Below are 24,281 nucleotides of genomic sequence, written 5' to 3' on the forward strand. Positions count from 1 at the left end.
ACAACAGCTGTACGAAGGTTGAAGGTTCAGCGTCCGAGGTCACCAATGAAGAGGTATGGGACGCGCTAGGATAGAGCCTGTTTCCTTATTTCGCAAGATCTTCTCAGCAATGGAAACATTTTTTGACTGCCCAACGGATAAATCAAGCTCTTGGATATTCCTTTTACTAGCACCTGTATCCTTGTTTCCCAAGATCTTCTGAGAAAAGGAACCACCATCTGATTGCCCTTTCGACAAGTCAGTTTTTTCGATTGTTTTTGAAGTGGTTTGTGAAATTCTTTTTGGTTAAGCATACTTTTTCTTGCTTTCCATCTTTAATGTTCTTTTCATCACAAAATACGTTTTACATGCCTTTAGCTGGCTTAAGAGGCGTGAAGAGGCTTCGTTCCTGGTACCTTTGGGTTAGCAGTCCAGTAATGATCCCATTTTGCCAAAACAGCTGTTCGGGTAGAAGAGCTGTTACTGGCTTATATGCAATTCACCACAGTACTCTCATTAAAGTGAGTCGAAGGGGAGACGAACGATATGGATATTGAGTGGTGATGTATTTCGTAGCTGTTGCCTTAATGGGCCTGTACTCAGTTTGAATAGTGCCAAGCGTTATGATGAGCGTTTTTTTTGTGGGTGCTAATGCGCCAAGTGTGTCTGGCGACTTTGTGTTGCTGCGTCACGTGAGTCTGACCACTTTGCTGCGCGAAGTGAGTCTGGCGACTTTAGTTGCAGGTAGATGGCACCACAACAGCTGTACGAAGGTTGAAGGTTCAGCGTCCGAGGTCACCAATGAAGAGGTATGGGACGCGCTAGGATAGAGCATGTTTCCTTATTTCCCAAGATCTTCTCAGCAAAGGAAACATTTTTTGACTGCCCAACGGATAAATCAAGCTCTTGGATCTTCCTTTTACTAGCACCTGTTTCCTTGTTTTCGAAGATCTTCTTAGAAAAGGAACCACCATCTGATTGCCCTTTCGACATGTCAGTTTCTTGGATTGTTTTTGAAGTGGCTTGTGAAATCCTTTTTGATGAAGCATACTTTTTCTTGCTTTCCATCTTTAATGTTCGTTTAATGACAAAATACGTTTTACATGCCTTTAGCTGGCTTAAAAGGCTTCGTTCCTAGGACCTTTGGGTTAGCAGTCCAGTAACGATCCGATTTTACCAATACAGCTGTTCGGGTAGAAGAGCTGTTACTGGCCTATATGCAATTCACCACAGTACTCTCCCTAAAGTGAGTCGAAGTGGAGACGAACGATATGGATATTGAGTGGTGATGTATTTCGTAGCTGTTGCCTTAATGGGCCTGTACTCAGTTTGAATGGTGCCAAGCGTTATGGTGAGCGTTTTTATTGTGGGTGCTAATGCGCCAAGTGTGTCTGGCGACTTTGTTTGCTGCGTCACGTGAGTCTGGCGACTTTAGTTGCAGGTAGATGGCTCCACAACAGCTGTACGAAGGTTGAAGGTTCAGCGTCCGAGGTCACCAATGAAGAGGTATGGGACGCGCTAGGATAGAACCTGTTTCCTTTTCCCCAAGATCTTCTCAGCAGAGGAAACTTTATTTGACTATCCCAACGGATAAATCAAGCTCTTGGATCTTCCTTTTACTAGCACCTGTTTCCTTGTTTCCCAAGATCTTCTCAGAAAACGAACCACCATCTGATTGCGCTTTCGACATGTCAGTTTCTTGGATTGGTTTTGAAGTGTTTTGTGAAATCCTTTTTGATGAAGCAGACTTTTTCTTGCTTTCCATCTTTAATGTTCGTTTAATCACAAAATACGTTTTACATGCCTTTAGCTGGCTTAAAAGGCTTCGTTCCTGGGACCTTTGGGTTAGCAGTCCAGTAACGATCCGATTTTACCAAAACAGATGTTCGGGTAGAAGCGCTGTTACTGGTTTATATGCAATTCACCACAGTACTCTCCCTAAAGTGAGTCGAAGGGGAGACGAACGATATGGATTTTTAGTGGTGATGTATTTCGTAGCTGTTGCCTTAATGGGCCTGTACCCAGTTTGAATAGCGCCAAGCGTTATGGTGAGCGTTTTTTGTGGGTGGTAATGCGCCAAGTGTGTCTGGCGACTTTGGGTTGCTGCGTCACGTGAGTCTGGCGACTTTAGTTGCAGGTAGTTGGTGCCACAACAGCTGTACGAAGGTTGAAGGTTCAGCGTCCGAGGTCACCAATGAAGAGGTATGAGACTCGCTAGGATAGAGCCTGTTTCCTTATTTCGCAAGATCTTCTCAGCAATGGAAACATTTTTTGACTGCCCAACGGATAAATCAAGCTCTTGGATATTCCTTTTACTAGCACCTGTATCCTTGTTTCCCAAGATCTTCTGAGAAAAGGAATCACCATCTGATTGCCCTTTCGACAAGTCAGTTTTTTCGATTGTTTTTGAAGTGGTTTGTGAAATTCTTTTTGGTTAAGCATACTTTTTCTTTCTTTCCATCTTTAATGTTCTTTTCATCACCAAATACGTTTTACATGCCTTTAGCTGGCTTAAGAGGCTTCGTTCCTGGGACCTTTGGGTTAGCAGTCCAGTAACGATCCGATTTTACCAAAACAGATGTTCGGGTAGAAGCGCTGTTACTGGTTTATATGCAATTCACCACAGTACTCTCCCTAAAGTGAGTCGAAGGGGAGACGAACGATATGGATTTTTAGTGGTGATGTATTTCGTAGCTGTTGCCTTAATGGGCCTGTACCCAGTTTGAATAGCGCCAAGCGTTATGGTGAGCGTTTTTTTGTGGGTGGTAATGCGCCAAGTGTGTCTGGCGACTTTGGGTTGCTGCGTCACGTGAGTCTGGCGACTTTAGTTGCAGGTAGTTGGTGCCACAACAGCTGTACGAAGGTTGAAGGTTCAGCGTCCGAGGTCACCAATGAAGAGGTATGAGACGCGCTAGGATAGAGCCTGTTTCCTTATTTCGCAAGATCTTCTCAGCAATGGAAACATTTTTTGACTGCCCAACGGATAAATCAAGCTCTTGGATATTCCTTTTACTAGCACCTGTATCCTTGTTTCCCAAGATCTTCTGAGAAAAGGAATCACCATCTGATTGCCCTTTCGACAAGTCAGTTTTTTCGATTGTTTTTGAAGTGGTTTGTGAAATTCTTTTTGGTTAAGCATACTTTTTCTTTCTTTCCATCTTTAATGTTCTTTTCATCACCAAATACGTTTTACATGCCTTTAGCTGGCTTAAGAGGCGTGAAGAGGCTTCGTTCCTGGTACCTTTGGGTTAGCAGTCCAGTAATGATCCCATTTTGCCAAAACAGCTGTTCGGGTAGAAGAGCTGTTACTGGCTTATATGCAATTCACCACAGTACTCTCATTAAAGTGAGTCGAAGGGGCGACGAACGATATGGATATTGAGTGGTGATGTATTTCGTAGCTGTTGCCTTAATGGGCCTGTACTCAGTTTGAATAGTGCCAAGCGTTATGGTGAGCGTTTTTTTTGTGGGTGCTAATGCGCCAAGTGTGTCTGGCGACTTTGGGTTGCTGCGTCACGTGAGTCTGACCACTTTGCTGCGCCAAGTGAGTCTGGCGACTTTAGTTGCAGGTAGATGGCACCACAACAGCTGTACGACGGTTGAAGGTTCAGCGTCCGAGGTCACCAATGAAGAGGTATGGGACGCGCTAGGATAGAGCCTGTTTCCTTATTTCCCAAGATCTTCTCAGCAAAGGAAACATTTTTTGACTGCCCAACGGATAAATCAAGCTCTTGGATCTTCCTTTTACTAGCACCTGTTTCCTTGTTTCCGAAGATCTTCTTAGAAAAGGAACCACCATTTGATTGCCCTTTCGACATGTCAGTTTCTTGGATTGTTTTTGAAGTGGCTTGTGAAATCCTTTTTGATGAAGCATACTTTTTCTTGCTTTCCATCTTTAATGTTCGTTTATTCACAAAATACGTTTTACATGCCTTTAGCTGGCTTAAAAGGCTTCGTTCCTGGGACCTTTGGGTTAGCAGTCCAGTAACGATCCGATTTTACCAATACAGCTGTTCGGGTAGAAGAGCTGTTACTGGCCTATATGCAATTCACCACAGTACTCTCCCTAAAGTGAGTCGAAGGGGAGACGAACGATATGGATATTGAGTGGTGATGTATTTCGTAGCTGTTGTCTTAATGGGCCTGTACTCAGTTTGAATAGCGCCAAGCGTTATGGTGAGCGTTTTTTTGTGGGTGGTAATGCGCCAAGTGTGTCTGGCGACTTTGGGTTGCTGCGTCACGTGAGTCTGGCGACTTTAGTTGCAGGTAGTTGGTGCCACAACAGCTGTACGAAGGTTGAAGGTTGAGCGTCCGAGGTCACCAATGAAGAGGTATGAGACGCGCTAGGATAGAGCCTGTTTCCTTATTTCGCAAGATCTTCTCAGCAATGGAAAAATTTTTGACTGCCCAACGGATAAATCAAGCTCTTGGATATTCCTTTTACTAGCACCTGTATCCTTGTTTCCCAAGATCTTCTGAGAAAAGGAATCACCATCTGATTGCCCTTTCGACAAGTCAGTTTTTTCGATTGTTTTTGAAGTGGTTTGTGAAATTCTTTTTGGTTAAGCATACTTTTTCTTTCTTTCCATCTTTAATGTTCTTTTCATCACCAAATACGTTTTACATGCCTTTAGCTGGCTTAAGAGGCGTGAAGAGGCTTCGTTCCTGGTACCTTTGGGTTAGCAGTCCAGTAATGATCCCATTTTGCCAAAACAGCTGTTCGGGTAGAAGAGCTGTTACTGGCTTATATGCAATTCACCACAGTACTCTCATTAAAGTGAGTCGAAGGGGCGACGAACGATATGGATATTGAGTGGTGATGTATTTCGTAGCTGTTGCCTTAATGGGCCTGTACTCAGTTTGAATAGTGCCAAGCGTTATGGTGAGCGTTTTTTTTGTGGGTGCTAATGCGCCAAGTGTGTCTGGCGACTTTGGGTTGCTGCGTCACGTGAGTCTGACCACTTTGCTGCGCCAAGTGAGTCTGGCGACTTTAGTTGCAGGTAGATGGCACCACAACAGCTGTACGACGGTTGAAGGTTCAGCGTCCGAGGTCACCAATGAAGAGGTATGGGACGCGCTAGGATAGAGCCTGTTTCCTTATTTCCCAAGATCTTCTCAGCAAAGGAAACATTTTTTGACTGCCCAACGGATAAATCAAGCTCTTGGATCTTCCTTTTACTAGCACCTGTTTCCTTGTTTCCGAAGATCTTCTTAGAAAAGGAACCACCATCTGATTGCCCTTTCGACATGTCAGTTTCTTGGATTGTTTTTGAAGTGGCTTGTGAAATCCTTTTTGATGAAGCATACTTTTTCTTGCTTTCCATCTTTAATGTTCGTTTAATCACAAAATACGTTTTACATGCCTTTAGCTGGCTTAAAAGGCTTCGTTCCTGGGACCTTTGGGTTAGCAGTCCAGTAACGATCCGATTTTACCAAAACACATGTTCGGGTAGAAGCGCTGTTACTTGCTTATATGCAATTCACCAAAATACTCTCCCTAAAGTGAGTCGAAGGGGAGACGAACGATATGGATATTGAGTGGTGATGGCTTTAGTAGCTGTTGTCTTAATGGGCCTGTACCCAGTTTGAATAGCGCCAAGCGTTATGGTGAGCGTTTTTTTGTGGGTGCTAATACGCCAAGTGTGTCTGGCGACTTTGGGTTGCTGCGTCACGTGAGTCTGGCGACTTTGCTGCGCCAACTGAGTCTGGCGACTTTATTTGCAGGTAGATGGCACCACAACAGCTGTACGAAGGTTGAAGTTTCAGCGTCCGATGTGACCAATGAAGAGGTATGGGACGCGCTAGGATAGAGCCTGTTTCCTTATTTCCCAAGATCTTCTCAGCAAAGGAAAAATTTTTGACTGCCCAACGGATAAATCAAGCTCTTGGATCTTCCTTTTACTAGCACCTGTTTTCTTGTTTCCCAAGGTCTTCTCAGAAAACGAACCACCATCTGATTGCGCTTTCGACATGTCAGTTTCTTGGATTGTTTTTGAAGTGTTTTGTGAAATCCTTTTTGATGAAGCAGACTTTTTCTTGCTTTCCATCTTTAATGTTCGTTTAATCACAAAATACGTTTTACATGCCTTTAGCTCGCTTAAAAGGCTTCGTTCCTGGGACCTTTGGGTTAGCAGTCCAGTAACGATCCGATTTTGCCAATACAGCTGTTCGGGTAGAAGAGCTGTTACTAGCTTATATGCAATTCACCACACTACTCTCATTAAAGTCAGTCGAAGGGGAGACGAACGATATGGATATTGAGTGGTGATGTATTTCGTAGCTTTTGTCTTAATGGGCCTGTACCCAGTTTGAATAGCGCCAAGCGTTTTGGTGAGCGTTTTTTTGTGGGTGCTAATGCGCCAAGTGTGTCTGGCGACTTTGGGTTGCTACGTCACGTGAGTCTGGCGACTTTAGTTGCAGGTAGATGGCACCACAACAACTGTACGAAGGTTGAAGGTTCAGCGTCCGAGGTCACCAATGAAGAGATATGGGACGCGCTAGGATAGAACCTGTTTCCTTTTTCCCAAGATCTTCTCAGCAGAGGAAACTTTATTTGACTGCCCAACGGATAAATCAAGCTCTTGGATCTTCCTTTTACTAGCACCTGTTTCCTTGTTTCCCAAGATCTTCTCAGAAAACGAAATACCATCTGATTGCGCTTTTCGACATGTCAGTTTCTTGGATTGTTCTTGAAGTGTTTTGTGAAATCCTTTTTGATGAAGCAGACTTTTTCTTGCTTTCCATCTTTAATGTTCGTTTAATCACAAAATATGTTTTACATGCCTTTAGCTGGCTTAAAAGGCTTCGTTCCTGGGACCTTTGGGTTAGCAGTCCAGTAACGATCCGATTTTACCAAAACAGATGTTCGGGTAGAAGCGCTGTTACTGGTTTATATGCAATTCACCACAGTACTCTCCCTAAAGTGAGTCGAAGGGGAGACGAACGATATGGATATTGAGTGGTGATGGCTTTAGCAGCTGTTGTCATAATGGGCCTGTACCCAGTTTGAATAGCGCCAAGCGTTATGGTGAGAGTTTTTTTGTGGGTGGTAATGCGCCAAGTGTGTCTGGCGACTTTGGGTTGCTGCGTCACGTGAGTCTGGCGACTTTAGTTGCAGGTAGTTGGTGCCACAACAGCTGTACGAAGGTTGAAGGTTCAGCGTCCGAGGTCACCAATGAAGAGGTATGAGACGCGCTAGGATAGAGCCTGTTTCCTTATTTCGCAAGATCTTCTCAGCAATGGAAACATTTTTTGACTGCCCAACGGATAAATCAAGCTCTTGGATATTCCTTTTACTAGCACCTGTATCCTTGTTTCCCAAGATCTTCTGAGAAAAGGAATCACCATCTGATTGCTCTTTCGACAAGTCAGTTTTTTCGATTGTTTTTGAAGTGGTTTGTGAAATTCTTTTTGGTTAAGCATACTTTTTCTTTCTTTCCATCTTTAATGTTCTTTTCATCACCAAATACGTTTTACATGCCTTTAGCTGGCTTAAGAGGCGTGAAGAGGCTTCGTTCCTGGTACCTTTGGGTTAGCAGTCCAGTAATGATCCCATTTTGCCAAAACAGCTGTTCGGGTAGAAGAGCTGTTACTGGCTTATATGCAATTCACCACAGTACTCTCATTAAAGTCAGTCGAAGGGGCGACGAACGATATGGATATTGAGTGGTGATGTATTTCGTAGCTGTTGCCTTAATGGGCCTGTACTCAGTTTGAATAGTGCCAAGCGTTATGGTGAGCGTTTTTTTTGTGGGTGCTAATGCGCCAAGTGTGTCTGGCGACTTTGGATTGCTGCGTCACGTGAGTCTGACCACTTTGCTGCGCCAAGTGAGTCTGGCGACTTTAGTTGCAGGTAGATGGCACCACAACAGCTGTACGAAGGTTGAAGGTTCAGCGTCCGAGGTCACCAATGAAGAGGTATGGGACGCGCTAGGATAGAGCCTGTTTCCTTATTTCCCAAGATCTTCTCAGCAAAGGAAACATTTTTTGACTGCCCAACGGATAAATCAAGCTCTTGGATCTTCCTTTTACTAGCACCTGTTTCCTTGTTTCCGAAGATCTTCTTAGAAAAGGAACCACCATCTGATTGCCCTTTCGACATGTCAGTTTCTTGGATTGTTTTTGAAGTGGCTTGTGAAATCCTTTTTGATGAAGCATACTTTTTCTTGCTTTCCATCTTTAATGTTCGTTTAATCACAAAATACGTTTTACATGCCTTTAGCTGGCTTAAAAGGCTTCGTTCCTGGGACCTTTGGGTTAGCAGTCCAGTAACGATCCGATTTTACCAATACAGCTGTTCGGGTAGAAGAGCTGTTACTGGCCTATATGCAATTCACCACAGTACTCTCCCTAAAGTGAGTGGAAGGGGAGACGTACGATATGGATATTGAGTGGTGATGTATTTCGTAGCTGTTGTCTTAATGGGCCTGTACTCAGTTTGAATAGCGCCAAGCGTTATGGTGAGCGTTTTTTTGTGGGTGGTAATGCGCCAAGTGTGTCTGGCGACTTTGGGTTGCTGCGTCACGTGAGTCTGGCGACTTTAGTTGCAGGTAGTTGGTGCCACAACAGCTGTACGAAGGTTGAAGGTTGAGCGTCCGAGGTCACCAATGAAGAGGTATGAGACGCGCTAGGATAGAGCCTGTTTCCTTATTTCGCAAGATCTTCTCAGCAATGGACACATTTTTTGACTGCCCAACGGATAAATCAAGCTCTTGGATATTCCTTTTACTAGCACCTGTATCCTTGTTTCCCAAGATCTTCTGAGAAAAGGAATCACCATCTGATTGCCCTTTCGACAAGTCAGTTTTTTCGATTATTTTTGAAGTGGTTTGTGAAATTCTTTTTGGTTAAGTATACTTTTTCTTTCTTTCCATCTTTAATGTTCTTTTCATCACCAAATACGTTTTACATGCCTTTAGCTGGCTTAAGAGGCGTGAAGAGGCTTCGTTCCTGGTACCTTTGGGTTAGCAGTCCAGTAATGATCCCATTTTGCCAAAACAGCTGTTCGGGTAGAAGAGCTGTTACTGGCTTATATGCAATTCCCCACAATACTCTCCCTAAAGTGAGTCGAAGGGGAGACGAACGATATGGATATTGAGTGGTGATGGCTTTAGTAGCTGTTGTCTTAATGGGCCTGTACTCAGTTTGAATAGCGCCAAGCGTTCTGGTGAGCGTTTTTTTTTGTGGGTGCTAATGCGCCAAGTGTGTCTGGCGACTTTGGGTTGCTGCGTCACGTGAGTCTGGCGACTTTGCTGCGCCAACTGAGTCTGGCGACTTTAGTTGCAGGTAGATGGCACCACAACAGCTGTACGAAGGTTGAAGGTTCAGCGTCCGAGGTCACCAATGAAGAGGTATGGGACGCGCTAGGATAGAGCCTGTTTCCTTATTTCCCAAGATCTTCTCAGCAAAGGAAACATTTTTTGACTGCCCAACGGATAAATCAAGCTCTTGGATCTTCCTTTTACTAGCACCTGTTTCCTTGTTTCCGAAGATCTTCTTAGAAAAGGAACCACCATCTGATTGCCCTTTCGACATGTCAGTTTCTTGGATTGTTTTTGAAGTAGTTTGTGAAATCCTTTTTGATGAAGCATACTTTTTCTTGCTTTCCATCTTTAATGTTCTTTTAATCACAAAATACGTTTTACATACCTTTAGCTGGCTTAAGAGGCGCGAAGAGGCTTCGTTCCCGGGACCTTTGGGTTAGCAGTCCAGTAACGATCCGATTTTACCAAAACAGATGTTCGGGTAGAAGCGCTGTTACTGGCTTATATGCAATTCACCACAGTACTCTCTCTAAAGTGAGTCGAAGGGGAGACGAACGATATGGATATTGAGTGGTGATGGGTTTAGTAGCTGTTGTCTTAATGGGCCTGTACCCAGTTTGAATAGCGCCAAGCGTTATGGTGAGCGTTTTTTTGTGGGTGCTAATGCGCCAAGTGTGTCTGGCGACTTTGGGTTGCTGCGTCACGTGAGTCTGGCGACTTTAGTTGAGTGGTTGTTGGCGCCACAACAGCTGTACGAAGGTTGAAGGTTCAGCGTCCGAGGTCACCAATGAAGAGGTATGAGACGCGCTAGGATAGAGCCTGTTTCCTTATTTCCCAAGATCTTCTCAACAAAGGAAACATTTTTTGACTGCCCAACGGATAAATCAAGCTCTTGGATCTTCCTTTTACGAGCACCTGTATCCTTGTTTCCCAAGATCTTCTGAGAAAAGGAACCACCATCTGATTGCCTTTTCGACATGTCAGTTTCATGGATTGTTTTTGAAGTGGTTTGTGAAATCCTTTTTGGTGAAGCATACTTTTTCTTGCTTTCCATCTTTAATGTTCTTTTCATCACAAAATACGTTTTACATGCCTTTAGCTGGCTTAAGAGGCGTGAAGAGGCTTCGTTCCTGGTACCTTTGGGTTAGCAGTCCAGTAACGATCCGATTTTGCCAAAACAGCTGTTCGTGTAGAAGCGCTGATATTGGCTTATATCCAGTTCACCACAGTGCTCTCCCTTAAGTGAGTCGAAGGGCAGACGAACGATATGGATATTGAGGAGTCATGTATTTCGTAGCTGTTGTCTTAATGGGCCTGTACCCAGTTTGAATAGCGCCAAGCGTTATGGTGAGCGTTTTTTTTGTGGGTGCTAATGCGCCAAGTGTGTCTGGCGACTTTGGGTTGCTGCGTCACGTGAGTCTGGCGACTTTAGTTGCAGGTAGATGGCACCACAACAGCTGTACGAAGGTTGAAGGTTCAGCGTCCGAGGTCACCAATGAAGAGGTATGGGACGCGCTAGGATAGAACCTGTTTCCTTTTTTCCCAACATCTTCTCAGCAGAGGAAACCTTATTTGACTGCCCAACGGATAAATCAAGCTCTTGGATCTTCCTTTTACTAGCACCTGTTTACTTGTTTCCCAAGATCTTCTGAGAAAACGAACCACCATCTGATTGCCCTTTCGACATGTTAGTTTCTTGGATTGTTTTTGAAGTGTTTTGTGAAATCCTTTTTGATGAAGCAGACTTTTTCTTGATTTCCATCTTTAATGTTCTTTTAATCACAAAATACGTTTTACATGCCCTTAGCTGGCTTAAGAGGCTTCGTTCCTGGGACCTTTGGGTTAGCAGTCAAGTAACGATCCGATTTTGCCAAAACAGCTGCTCGGGTAGAAGCGCTGTTACTGACTTATATGCAATTCAACACAGTACTCTCCCTAAAGTGAGTCGAAAGGGAGACGAACTATATGGATATTGAGTGGTGATTTATTTAGTAGCTGTTGTGTTAATGGGCCTGTACCCAGTTTGAATAGCGCCAAGCGTTATGGTGAGCGTCTTTTTGTGTGTGCTAATGCGCCAAGTGTGTCTGGCGACTTTGGGTTGCTGCGTCACGTGAGTCTGGCGACTTTGCTGCGCCAACTGAGTCTGGCGACTTTAGTTGCAGGTAGATGGCACCACAACAGCTGTACGAAGGTTGAAGTTTCAGCGTCCGAGGTCACCAATGAAGAGGTATGGGACGCGCTAGAATAGAGCCTGTTTCCTTATTTCCCAAGCTCTTCTCAGCAAAGGAAACATTTTTTGACTGCCCAACGGATAAATCAAGCTCTTGGATCTTCCTTTTACTAGCACCTGTTTCCTTGTTTCCGAAGATCTTCTTAGAAAAGGAACCACCATCTGATTGCCCTTTCGACATGTCAGTTTCTTGGATTGTTTTTGAAGTAGTTTGTGAAATCCTTTTTGATGAAGCATACTTTTTCTTGCTTTCCATCTTTAATGTTCTTTTAATCACAAAATACGTTTTACATACCTTTAGCTGGCTTAAGAGGCGCGAAGAGGCTTCGTTCCTGGGACCTTTGGGTTAGCAGTCCAGTAATGATCCCATTTTGCCAAAACAGCTGTTCGGGTAGAAGAGCTGTTACTGGCTTATATGCAATTCACCACAGTACTCTCATTAAAGTGAGTCGAAGGGGAGACGAACGATATGGATATTGAGTGGTGATGTATTTCGTAGCTGTTGCCTTAATGGGCCTGTACCCAGTTTGAATAGCGCCAAGCGTTATGGTGAGCGTTTTTTTGTGGGTGGTAATGCGCCAAGTGTGTCTGGCGACTTTGGGTTGCTGCGTCACGTGAGTCTGGCGACTTTAGTTGCAGGTAGTTGGTGCCACAACAGCTGTACGAAGGTTGAAGGTTCAGCGTCCGAGGTCACCAATGAAGAGGTATGAGACGCGCTAGGATAGAGCCTCTTTCCTTATTTCGCAAGATCTTCTCAGCAATGGAAACATTTTTTGACTGCCCAACGGATAAATCAAGCTCTTGGATATTCCTTTTACTAGCACCTGTATCCTTGTTTCCCAAGATCTTCTGAGAAAAGGAATCACCATCTGATTGCCCTTTCGACAAGTCAGTTTTTTCGATTGTTTTTGAAGTGGTTTGTGAAATTCTTTTTGGTTAAGCATACTTTTTCTTTCTTTCCATCTTTAATGTTCGTTTAATCACAAAATACGTTTTACATGCCTTTAGCTGGCTTAAAAGGCTTCGTTCCTGGGACCTTTGGGTTAGCAGTCCAGTAACGATCCGATTTTACCAAAACACATGTTCGGGTAGAAGCGCTGTTACTGGCTTATATGCAATTTCCCACAATACTCTCCCTAAAGTGAGTCGAAGGGGAGACGAACGATATGGATATTGAGTGGTGATGGCTTTAGTAGCTGTTGTCTTAATGGGCCTGTACCCAGTTTGAATAGCGCCAAGCGTTCTGGTGAGCGTTTTTTTTTGTGGGTGCTAATGCGCCAAGTGTGTCTGGCGACTTTGGGTTGATGCGTCACGTGCGTCGGACGGCTTTGCTGCGCCAATTGAGTCTGGCGACTTTAGTTGCAGGTAGATGGCACCACAACAGCTGTACGAAGGTTGAAGGTTCAGCGTCCGAGGTCACCAATGAAGAGGTATGGGACGCGCTAGGATAGAACCTGTTTCCTTTTTCCCAAGATCTTCTCAGCAGAGTAAACTTTATTTGACTGCCCAACGGATAAATCAAGCTCTTGGATCTTCCTTTTACTAGCACCTGTTTCCTTGTTTCCCAAGATCTTCTCAGAAAACGAAATACCATCTGATTGCGCTTTTCGACATGTCAGTTTCTTGGATTGTTCTTGAAGTGTTTTGTGAAATCCTTTTTGATGAAGCAGACTTTTTCTTGCTTTCCATCTTTAATGTTCGTTTAATCACAAAATATGTTTTACATGTCTTTAGCTGGCTTAAAAGGCTTCGTTCCTGGGACCTTTGGTTTAGCAGTCCAGTAACGATCCGATTTTACCAAAACGGATGTTCGGGTAGAAGCGCTGTTACTGGCTTATATGCAATTCACCACAGTACTCTCTCTAAAGTGAGTCGAAGGGGAGACGAACGATATGGATATTGAGTGGTGATGGGTTCAGTAGCTGTTGTCTTAATGGGCCTGTACCCAGTTTGAATAGCGCCAAGCGTTATGGTGAGCGTTTTTTTGTGGGTGCTAATGCGCCAAGTGTGTCTGGCGACTTTGGGTTGCTGCGTCACGTGAGTCTGGCGACTTTGCTGCGCCAACTGAGTCTGGCGACTTTAGTTGCAGGTAGATGGCACCACAACAGCTGTACGAAGGTTGAAGTTTCAGCGTCCGAGGTGACCAATGAAGAGGTATGGGACGCGCTAGGATAGAGCCTGTTTCCTTATTTCCCAAGATCTTCTCAGCAAAGGAAACATTTTTTGACTGCCCAACGGATAAATCAAGCTCTTGGATCTTCCTTTTACTAGCACCTGTTTCCTTGTTTCCGAAGATCTTCTTAGAAAAGGAACCACCATCTGATTGCCCTTTCGACATGTCAGTTTCTTGGATTGTTTTTGAAGTAGTTTGTGAAATCCTTTTTGATGAAGCATACTTTTTCTTGCTTTCCATCTTTAATGTTCTTTTAATCACAAAATACGTTTTACATACCTTTAGCTGGCTTAAGAGGCGCGAAGAGGCTTCGTTCCTGGGACCTTTGGGTTAGCAGTCCAGTAACGATCCGATTTTACCAAAACAGATGTTCGGGTAGAAGCGCTGTTACTGGCTTATATGCAATTCACCACAGTACTCTCTCTAAAGTGAGTCGAAGGGGAGACGAACGATATGGATATTGAGTGGTGATGGGTTTAGTAGCTGTTGTCTTAATGGGCCTGTACCCAGTTTGAATAGCGCCAAGCGTTATGGTGAGCGTTTTTTTGTGGGTGCTAATGCGCCAAGTGTGTCTGGCGACTTTGGGTTGCTGCGTCACGTGAGTCTGGCGACTTTAGTTGAGTGGTTGTTGGCGCCACAACAGCTGTACGAAGGTTGAAGGTTCAGCGTCCGAGGTCACCAATGAAGAGGTATGAGACGCGCTAGGATAGAGCCTGTTTCCTTATTTCCCAAGATCTTCTCAACAAAGGAAACATTTTTTGACTGCCCAACGGATAAATCAAGCTCTTGGATCTTCCTTTTACGAGCACCTGTATCCTTGTTTCCCAAGATCTTCTGAGAAAAGGAACCACCATCTGATTGCCTTTTCGACATGTCAGTTTCATGGATTGTTTTTGAAGTGGTTTGTGAAATCCTTTTTGGTGAAGCATACTTTTTCTTGCTTTCCATCTTTAATGTTCTTTTCATCACAAAATACGTTTTACATGCCTTTAGCTGGCTTAAGAGGCGTGAAGAGGCTTCGTTCCTGGTACCTTTGGGTTAGCAGTCCAGTAACGATCCGATTTTGCCAAAACAGCTGTTCGTGTAGAAGCGCTGATATTGGCTTATATCCAGTTCACCACAGTGCTCTCCCTTAAGTGAGTCGAAGGGCAGACGAACGATATGGATATTGAGGAGTCATGTATTTCGTAGCTGTTGTCTTAATGGGCCTGTACCCAGTTTGAATAGCGCCAAGCGTTATGGTGAGCGTTTTTTTTGTGGGTGCTAATGCGCCAAGTGTGTCTGGCGACTTTGGGTTGCTGCGTCACGTGAGTCTGGCGACTTTAGTTGCAGGTAGATGGCACCACAACAGCTGTACGAAGGTTGAAGGTTCAGCGTCCGAGGTCACCAATGAAGAGGTATGGGACGCGCTAGGATAGAACCTGTTTCCTTTTTTCCCAACATCTTCTCAGCAGAGGAAACCTTATTTGACTGCCCAACGGATAAATCAAGCTCTTGGATCTTCCTTTTACTAGCACCTGTTTACTTGTTTCCCAAGATCTTCTGAGAAAACGAACCACCATCTGATTGCCCTTTCGACATGTTAGTTTCTTGGATTGTTTTTGAAGTGTTTTGTGAAATCCTTTTTGATGAAGCAGACTTTTTCTTGCTTTCCATCTTTAATGTTCTTTTAATCACAAAATACGTTTTACATGCCCTTAGCTGGCTTAAGAGGCTTCGTTCCTGGGACCTTTGGGTTAGCAGTCAAGTAACGATCCGATTTTGCCAAAACAGCAGCTCGGGTAGAAGCGCTGTTACTGACTTATATGCAATTCAACACAGTACTCTCCCTAAAGTGAGTCGAAAGGGAGACGAACTATATGGATATTGAGTGGTGATTTATTTAGTAGCTGTTGTGTTAATGGGCCTGTACCCAGTTTGAATAGCGCCAAGCGTTATGGTGAGCGTCTTTTTGTGTGTGCTAATGCGCCAAGTGTGTCTGGCGACTTTGGGTTGCTGCGTCACGTGAGTCTGGCGACTTTGCTGCGCCAACTGAGTCTGGCGACTTTAGTTGCAGGTAGATGGCACCACAACAGCTGTACGAAGGTTGAAGTTTCAGCGTCCGAAGTCACCAATGAAGAGGTATGGGACGCGCTAGAATAGAGCCTGTTTCCTTATTTCCCAAGATCTTCTCAGCAAAGGAAACATTTTTTGACTGCCCAACGGATAAATCAAGCTCTTGGATCTTCCTTTTACTAGCACCTGTATCCTTGTTTCCGAAGATCTTCTTAGAAAAGGAACCACCATCTGATTGCCCTTTCGACATGTCAGTTTCTTGGATTGTTTTTGAAGTAGTTTGTGAAATCCTCTTTGATGAAGCATACTTTTTCTTGCTTTCCATCTTTAATGTTCTTTTAATCACAAAATACGTTTTACATACCTTTAGCTGGCTTAAGAGGAGCGAAGAGGCTTCGTTCCTGGGACCTTTGGGTTAGCAGTCCAGTAACGATCCGATTTTGCCAATACAACTGTTCGGGTAGAAGAGCTGTTACTAGCTTATATGCAATTCACCACAGTACTCTCATTAAAGTGAGTCGAAGGGGAGACGAACGATATGGATATTGAGTGGTGATGTATTTCGTAGCTGTTGTCTTAATGGGCCTGTACCCAGTTTGAATAGCGCCAAGCGTTATGGTGAGCGTTTTTTTGTGGGTGCTAATGTGCCAAGTGTGTCTGGCGACTTTGGGTTGCTGCGTCACGTGAGTCTGGCGACTTTAGTTGCAGGTAGATGGCTGCACAACAGCTGTATGAAGGTTGAAGGTTCAGCGCTTAGGTCATCAATGAAGAGGTATGGGACGCGCTAGGATAGAACCTGTTTCCTTTTTCCCAAGATCTTCTCAGCAGAGGAAACTTTATTTGACTGCCCAACGGATAAATCAAGCTCTTGGATCTTTCTTTTACTAGCACCTGTTTCCTTGTTTCCCAAGATCTTCTCAGAAAACGAACCACCATCTGATTGCGCTTCCGACATTTCAGTTTCTTGGATTGTTTTTGAAGTGTTTTGTGAAATCCTTTTTGATGAAGCAGACTTTTTCTTGCTTTCCATCTTTAATGTTCGTTTAATCACAAAATACGTTTTACATGCCTTTAGCTGGTTTAAAAGGCTTCGTTCCTGGGACCGTTGGGTTAGCAGTCCAGTAACGATCCGATTTTACCAAAACAGATGTTTGGGTAGAAGCGCTGTTACTGGCTTATATGCAATTCACCACAGTACTCTCCCTAAAGTGAGTCGAAGGGGAGACGAACGATATGGATATTGAGTGGTGATTTATTTAGTAGCTGTGTTGTTAATGGGCCTGTACCCAGTTTGAATAGCGCCAAGCGTTATGGTGAGCGTCTTTTTGTGTGTGCTAATGCGCCAAGTGTGTCTGGCGACTTTGGGTTGCTGCGTCACGTGAGTCTGGCGACTTTGCTGCGCCAACTGAGTCTGGCGACTTTGCTGCGCCAACTGAGTCTGGCGACTTTAGTTGCAGGTAGATGGCACCACAACAGCTGTACGAAGGTTGAAGGTTCAGCGTCCGAGGTCACCAATGAAGAGGTATGGGACGCGCTAGGATAGAACCTGTTTCCTTTTTTCCCAAGATCTTCTCAGCAGAGGAAACATTGTTTGACTGCCCAACGGATAAATCAAGCTCTTGGATCTTCTTTTTACTAGCACCTGTTTCTTTGTTTCCCAAGATCTTCTGAGAAAAGAAACCACCATCTGATTGCCCTTTCGACATGTCAGTTTCTTGGATTGTTTTTGAAGTGGTTTGTGAAATCCTTTTTGGTGAAGCATACTTTTTCTTGCTTTCCATCTTTAATGTTCTTTTAATTACAAAATACGTTTTACATGCCTTTAGCTGGCTTAAGGGGCGTAATGAGTCTTCGTTCCTGGGACCTTTGGGTTAGCAGTCCAGTAATGATCCGATTTTGCCAAAACAGCTGTTCGGGTAGAAGAGCTGTTACTGGCTTATATGCAAAGGGAGTTGTCGTTTTCTCAGGTTTATATATCGCATGTTGGGGAATGTAATAGTTCACATTGCTATCATCTTCAATTTTTATCTCCTCCATGTGTTCTAAACTCTCATATTCTCGCATAAATTCCTTATATAAGGTTTCCATAGTATTATTTTTGTTTAATTTATTCCGGATACCATTTAGGCGCTTGATTGCATTTTCTTTGGAATTTCCTAATAATGATTGAGCATTTTCTTTTATGGGTAACTGAACTATAAATCTTTCCGTTTTATCTCTTTTATAGGTTTTAACAAAATTCTCCTCACAATAACTTTCTTCTACACTCTTTGTTATTTCTTTAGCATTTCCCGGCAATGATTCCAATTCAAAAAATTGTTTAACTGCTTCATCTAAATTTGGTTCACTTACAAGATAACAATTGGCTTGTTGAGGTAACTGAGGAAGAATGCCTTTTACTAAATAACCAAACTTTGTATTTTGTAATATTATATATCTATTTTGCAGACGAAGTTGTTCAGGTTTTAAAATCTCAAAAAATAGCTCACTTCCTAATAGTATATCAATTTGACCTGGTGTATGGAAATTGAAATCAGCTAGTTCAATTGAACAGGGAATATTTAATGCAGATATATTTAATTTCGATACAGGAATCTCATCGGTTATGTTCCATGGTGAATGGAGCATTTCACCATGTGTGAAAATGAATAATCTTGATTTGATACTTCAATGTTAGCAGCGTGTTTAGTAAACTGAGTAATTCCATTTATACCAGTTACACCTTGTTTTATAGATTTTAGTTTGATTCCCAATTTTCTAGCTACATCTTCTCGAAGAATACATAAAGTCGGTGCATTGTCTAAGAGCCCTCTTAATTCAACTCTGCGACCATCTGCAGTTTTCACATACAGCGAATATTATCAGTTTTACGGCGAAGATAAAGGTGTAATCACAGTTTCTTAACATTATTATAATTAATAGATCTTTTAAAAACTTCTCAATCCGAGGAAGTTGATTAGTGAATGTGGTTGAATATTCGTTCATATTAATAAAAGTAACAATATATTCTAAATCTGTACTGTTTTCATGAAACTTCCTTGGTGAATCAGGGTTCTCTTTTGAGCCGTAGTTATGCAATCTTACGTAATTTGTAACACACAACCCCGCTTCATGGTCTTGCATATATCACCTACTGGTTATTTAACCAGTGCAATGAGCAAAAACTGGGAGAGACATCGAAAGACGCTCCTGTGCTATCCAACGCTGTAACTATCACACAAATAGTCCGATGTTTGACATTTATTGATTACAAATTTGTAAGCGAAATTTAATATTGGATTAAAAAAACCGGGAACATAGAGCTGGTTGAAATTCAAATGGGAAATGGAATTTTTTTATCAAGCAAACTATCAAAGAGAAACTGAAAACTTACGTTTGTCTACATAAACAGACTTACTCTTTGTTTGTGATCTTAAAATTCAGGGAAAAAATATAAATAAAATTATTGACAAAAAAAAGGCTGTTAGAAATGAGTACAGAAATTAAAATAAAAACAGAAAAAATAAAAGGATACAATTATAAATAAGTGCTACTTACAAACACGAAAATAATAGGAAATAAATATATTTGTGTATATAACTACTCTTGGAAAGAATGTTCTTTAATTCTGAACAGATTTTGATTTTCTTCGAGATGACGAATCATTCTCGGAATTTTAATCCTGGAACCTTGGAAAGAGGCGACACTACGAAACCAAACCTGAACGTACGAACTTGAACAAGTTCAGACGTTGGCTTAGTCATGTGGAAAGATCCGTTTACATTCTTTTGCCTAGTGGATCGGAGTGACATCAAAATTTCGGCAAGGGCAGAATGCATTTGGAATCAGATTGAAATGGCGAAGATATGAGAGGAATGGCATATGGAATGTATAGAATGGAATATCTTCCCTTTTATGGTAACTTGGTTTTAGAAATATTTTGAAGAGAATACTTGATTTAGAACGCCCCGTATGTCCATCTACCAAATTGTTTTGCCAATCTACCATCATGTTATGCTTGAAGAATGAATTTATTGAGGATTTTGGTACCTTATTGTGGCATCGTTTCATGTTAGATTCCGCACCTTCCTTCGCCAATCTGTCGGCTTTTTCATTTCCCTCATATCAAACGTGGGCATTAATCCAGGAAACTTTGATTTGTCTATATTGGATTAGATTTTTCAGATTACTTTCGTAACTGGATTTCGGTGTTTTTTCGGTTAGTTTGCACTTGTAAATTGGCTTGGTTGTCAACTAATATTATGATGTATTGTAGAGGGAGGTTAATGGTATATTTTATTCCCTGTTGAAGGGCTAGAAGGTTAGCATGATATATTGTATTAAAATTCCGCATTTTTATTTGAATATCTGTATGTAATATTGCGACTTGTAATAGTCTTAATATATCAGCAAATTCACTGAAAAGATTGGATTGGAAGCTCGTAGTCTGAGCAGTTATGGTGATTGGACATTCAAATCTAGAAGTCCAATGATGCATCAAGGTGCAAGCTGTTATCTCCGTAGTTATTTCGTGTGTTGAAATTACCTCTGGACAACTAACAAATATATCAATGATGGTAATATAAAATTAATTTCCAACAGAAGGAGGTAGAGGACCTATAAAATCTCTTTGTTATTACTTTTCTTATTTTCCTTTATGTGATGAAAATATTCACCCTTTTTCTTATAATAATGACCAAGAATATAAGTTGCTTTATTCAATTAAGGGCATGAGAGACAGATTTTACTGTGCTGCGTTAAGCATATGATTGAAATGGGTGCTGATGATGGAAAAAAACAAGGCAAATAAATCTTTTAAAATGTTTTTTTTTTCAAATTAAAATATAAGAAAAGGTAAGCATAAAAACCTACGTGAAACAACAAGACGCGAAATATAAAATGAAATTAAAAAGTCGAGAAAATCAGCATTCATGAAATAATTGAGAACACGAGGATATGTGTAATAAAACTTTTTCATGATAAATCGTGTGAATTGAAAATATACGTATAATATTCAGATACAATATATTATTTAGAGAAAATATTCAGATTTCGTTTTGCTGCTCTAATTACAGTTTCTTACCATTATTATGATTGAGATATGTTTTAAAATCTTGTCAATCTGAGGAGGTTGATTAGTGAATGTGTTAAACAACATGTTGTTGAACATTCGCTCACATTAATGAGAGTCATAATATAATCTATATTTGTACCTTTTCATGAAACTACCTTGCTGTTGTTGTTGTTGTTGTTGTTGTTGTGCGATTTTATTGGCGCAAGAGCCATTCTTGGCCATACTGCGCCAAGCGTATGGTTTTTGGTTTCATCTCATAATACAAGATATTTTTCTAGAATTTAAAATAGAAAGTTCTGATAAAAATTAATGATTTTTTTTTTTTTAAAAAATTGTTCAAATTCAAATTTAACATTGAGTAAAGACAACAAAATTACTCCAAAAGAGAAAAAAATGATGCTGTTAAAAGCTCAGTAATAGACAGTTGAATGATAAAAATGTCAGATACAAGTAAAAAACCGAATAGATTTTAAAAATTTAAAAATATTTGGATGGTATGTTTCACCCACCAAGTCTTGCATGTTAAGTGACGAGTGGAAGAAGTGACGACGATGAACATTAAATTCAGGGCATTCGATCAAAATATGTTTAACGCTAAGTTCAGTACGACATTTGGAACACATTGGCGCTCTCTCACCAAAAAGGAGATGACGGTGAGTATGACGAGTGTGTCCTATACGGAGGCGAGTCATTTTGACATCAGCCTCGCGTTGTGGAAGAATGGGCCATAAACCAATTGTGGGTTTAATGAAATGTAATTTATTATTCATCTGCAGATCCCATGCCATCTGCCATTTAGAAAAGATTTGACATACAAGAGACCGCTTAGCATCACAATATGGAAGCGATTGCGATAGAAATAATGTTGCAGATTTGGCTTCAAAGTCTGCCCTTTCATTTCCGGATATACCTGCATGCCCTGGGATCCAACAAAAAATAATTTTGAAACCCCTATTTTCTAGGAGTCGTAATGTACACAAAATTTGAATGGCAATTGGGTGCATCTGATAATGATAATGAGAGAGTGTTTCTAAAGCACTCAGACTGTCAGTATAAATTATAAAATTACGCTCAGAAAGAGGCAAGATTTCGCGAAGAGCACAGAAAATCGCCACCAACTCAGCTGTGAATACAGAGGAATAATTATGTAGGCGATAGCTCAGAGTATCAGCTGGAATTATGATGCCGCAGCCGACATGCCCATCTGATTTGGAGCCATCTGTAAAGATTGGTGTGAAAGAAGAATACTGACAGCGATGATAAAGAAAAATCTGCTGGTAAACAATAGAAGCAGTAGAAGACTTATCGAATCCTGCAAATGGATTCAGAAAGGAGAAATATGGGACATCCCAAGGCGGAAAGCAAAATGAATCAATTGTCATGATGGTGACATTTGAAAGACCCGAATCACGCAAGAGCAATTTTGCTCTCTCACTGAATGGAAGAATGTGAGAAGGACGGGCATCATATAGTCTACGAAGGCTAACTGGAAGGTTCATTTGACAAATGGGGTGATTGGGAACAGATTTTGTACTGTAATAATATGAAATAGATAACTTCAAACGCCTTAAATGAAGGGGAAGTTGATGGCAAATGACATACAGGCTTTCTACTGGAGAGGTGCGAAACGCTCCGGAACAGATTCTTAGAGCAGCATGGTGAATGGTATCCAATCGCCTCAAAACTGTAGAGCGTGCGGAGCCATACACCATGCAGCCATAATCAATGCGAGAAAGGATGACTGCTTGATAAATACGGAGTAGGGAGGTTCTATCAGCTCCCCAAGATGTTTTAGACAGAACTTTTAAAATATTCAATGCTTTTTCACACTTCTTCCGTAGGTGTAAGATGTGCGGAAGGAAGGTGAGCTTCCGATCAAGAAACACTCCCAAAAACCGAATTTCATTCACAACAGGAATAGGGGTATTTTTAATGCAAATACTTGGATCCTGGTGAATGTTTCTTTTCCTGCAGAAATGAACGCATCTGCTCTTCTCAGGAGAGATAGTATGCCCATTGTTATCGCACCAATCTACAACTTTATTAATGGCATTTTGCAATTGTCGTTCGATTAAATTCATATTACTGCCTTCGCATGAGATCTGCAAATCATCTACATAAAGTGATCCCTGAACAGATGAAGGTAAATGAGTTAAAATTTGACTAAGGTGGACGATAAAAAGTGTGACACTGAGGACACTACCCTGTGGAACTCCCTCAGCTTGATTAAAATGAGTTGAATAAACATTTCCAACACGAACTCTAAAAGTCCGATTTAATAAGAAGTTCTGTAAGAATATGGGGAGGTTTCCCCTAAAACCAATGTTAAAAAGTGTTGAGAGTATGCCAAAGCGCCAAGCACGGTCAGAGGCCTTCTCGATATCGAAGAATATGGAAACTAGGTGGTTCCTCCTGACGAATGCGTTGCGTATTTGGGTTTCCAATAGTATGAGGTTGTCAAAAGTTGACCTACCTCTACGGAAACCACTCTGCAACGGGGAGATGCATCCTTGTTTCTCCAATTCGTGTATGAGACGTGCATTAACCATTCTCTCAAAGGTTTTGCAGAGGCAGTTTGTCAGAGCAATTGGTCGGTAGTTCAGAGGGTTGGATGCTTCCTTACCAGGTTTTAATATCGGAATCACAATAGCTTCGCGCCATTGTGAGGGATACTTCTGTTCAGTCCAAATTCTGTTAAATAATAGTAACAGATTTGAAAGGGAAGTTGCATTCAAGTGGCGGAGCATATTGTATGTTATCCCATCTGGTCCAGGGCTTGTATCATGGGCATTAGATAAGGCCGTTTCCAGTTCAAACATCCGGAATTCACAGTTATATGGAAAAGTGCATCGGTCATTAAAGCGCAGAGGCAACCGTTCCGCGCGATTCTTAATTGCCAGAAATGAAGAGCTATAAGAATCCGTTGCGGACACTTGTGCGAATGCTTGGCCGAGAATATTGGCAACATCTAATGGGGCTGAGTGCGCCACATTTCCTATATTTAAAATAGGTATGGTGGTTTCACTGTATATCCCATTAGCAGCCTTAACTTTTTTCCACAAATGTTTACTGGTAGTGGAGGATGTGATAGATGATACAAACTTAATCCAAGATTCCCTCTGACTACGGCGACGAATTCGACGAGAAAGGGCCTTGGCACGCTTAAAAGCAACAAGGTTTTCTGTTGTCGGGTATCTTCTAAAAATATTCCAAAGTCGTTTTTGGTTTTTATAGCTGTCGCGACAAGCTTCATTCCACCACGGTTTACGATATTTTCTTAGACGTGGGGAAGTCTTCGGAATGGTGGCATTTGCTTCACTTATTATGTTATCAACGACATGTTGCACTGCTTCCGTGATGTCGCAAGTGTTGACCATAGTCTCGATGACATTTGCCAATCGCATGAAGGCACCCCAGTCTGCCCGCTGGAATAGGAAACGGGGGGGACAATGAGTCACACCACCTCTATCAGCATGGGAGACAATAATAGGGAAATGATCACTATTATAAAGATCTCTGCTCACTGCA

The sequence above is a fragment of the Argiope bruennichi genome, chromosome 11, assembly GCF_947563725.1.
Source record: "Argiope bruennichi chromosome 11, qqArgBrue1.1, whole genome shotgun sequence".
NCBI classification, from domain to species: Eukaryota; Metazoa; Arthropoda; class Arachnida; order Araneae; family Araneidae; genus Argiope; species Argiope bruennichi.